Genomic DNA, 2,240 nt, shown 5'->3' with positions numbered 1-2,240 from the left:
GATGCCTTTTGTTTCTTTTCGTGGTCTGATTGCAAGGCTAGGACTTCTAGTTCTATTTTGAACTGCAGTAGTGATGTGGACATCCCTGCCATGTTCCTGACCTTAGGAGAAATGCTCTTAGTTTTTCCCCATTGAGAATGATATTTGCTGTGTGCTTTTTGTGGCTGGTTTTTATGATATTGAGTTATGTTCCCTCTATCTCTACACTGTGAAGAGTTTCAATCAAGAAAGGATAAAGAGGGCACATATTGTATGGAGCACTGGCTGTTATACATAAACATTCTCTTGGAAAACTACATAAAAATCTAATGATGTATTGTATGGTGAATAATATAACACAATAAAAATTAACAATGAAAAAATTTGTACCACAAAAATTGAAAAAAAAAAAGAAATGAGGCTGTACTTTGTCAAATGCTCTTCTTTTTTTTGCATCTATTGAGAAGATTATATGGTTCTTGTAGTTTCTTGTATTTATGTAATGTATGACATTGACTGATTTGCAGATGTTGAACCACCCTTGCATCCCAGGAATGTATCTCACCTGCTTGTGGAGAATAATTCTTTTAATGTACTGTTGGATCCTATTGGCTAGTATTTTGGTGAGAATTTTGGCATCCATATGTGTTGGTATTAGTCTGTAATTCTCCTGTTTGGTGGGGTCAGAGCTCATACAGGAATTCACCAAAGTGTCAGGATATAAAATCAATGCACAGAAATCAGTTGCATTTCCATACACTAACAATAAGACAGAAGAGAAATTAAGGTATCAATCCCACTTATAATCCCCCCTCAAACCATAAGATACCTAGGAATAAACCCAACCAAAGAGACAAAGGATCTGTACTCTGAAAACTATAGAACCCTCATGAAAGAAATTGAGGAAGAGACAAAGAAATGGAAAAATGTTCCATGCTCATGAAAAAAAACCAAATATTGTGAAAAAGTCTATACCACCTAGAGCAATCTACACATTTAATGCAATCCCTATCAAAATAACATTAATTTTTTCAAAGAAATGGAACAAATAATCCTAAAATTTATATGGAACCAGAAAAGACCCCGAATAGCCAGAGGAATGTTGAAAAAGAAAACCAAAGCTGGCAGCATCACAATTCCAGACTTCAAGCTCTATTACAAAGCTGTCATCATCAAGACAGTATGGTACTGGTCCAAAAACAGACAGATAGATCAATGGAACAGAATAGAGAGCCCAGAAATGGACCCTCAACTCTATGGTCAACTAATCTTCAACAAAGCAGGAAAGAATGTCCAATGGAAAAACAACAGTCTCTTCAACAAATGGTGTTGGGAAAATTGGACAGCCACAAGCAGAAAAATGAAACTGGAACATTTCCTTACACCATATACAAAAATAAACTCAAGGGGCACCGGTGTCTCATTCCGTTAAGTGTCTGCCTTAAGTGTCTGCCTCAGGTCATGATCTCGGAGTCCTGGGATGGAGCTCTGTGTTGGGCTCTCTGCTCAGTGGGGACCCTGCTTCTTCTTCCTCTGGTGCTCCTCCTGCTTGTGCTCTTGCTCTTGCCCTCTCGCGCGTGATCTCTCTCAAATAAATAAATAAATAAAATCTAAAAAAAAAAACAAAAAACCTCAAAATAGATAAAAGACCTAAATGTGAGACAGGAATCCACCAAAATCCTAGAGGAGAATGCAGGCAGCAACTTCTGACCCTGGCTGCAGCAACTTCATCCTAGACATGTCTCCAAAGGAAAGGGAAACAAAGGCAAAAGTGAACTCTAGAGACTTCATCAGATAAGAAGTTTTTGCACAGCAAAGGAAACAGTTGGCAAAACCAAAAGATAACTGACAGAATGGGAGAAGATATTTGCAAATGATAGATCAGATAAAGGGCTACTATTCAAAATCTATAACAAAGTTATCAAACCCAACACCCAAAGAACAAATAATCTGATCAAGAAATGGGCAGAAGACATGAATTTCTGCAAAGAAGACATCCAAATGGCCAAGAGACACATGAAAAATTGCTCCACATCACTTGCCATCTGGGAAATACAAATCAAAGCCACAATGAGATACCACCTCACACTGGTCAGAATGGCTAAAACAACTCAGAAAACAGTAGATGTTGGCAAGGATGCTGAGAAAGGAGAATTCTCTTACACTGTTGGTGAGAATGCAAACTGGTGCAGCCACTCTGGAAAACAGTACGGAAGTGCCTCAAAGAGTTAAAAATAGAACTACCCTATGACTCAGCAATT

Source organism: Martes martes, assembly GCF_963455335.1.
Source record: "Martes martes genome assembly, chromosome: X".
NCBI classification, from domain to species: domain Eukaryota; kingdom Metazoa; phylum Chordata; class Mammalia; order Carnivora; family Mustelidae; genus Martes; species Martes martes.
This window is presented reverse-complemented; position numbering follows the sequence as displayed.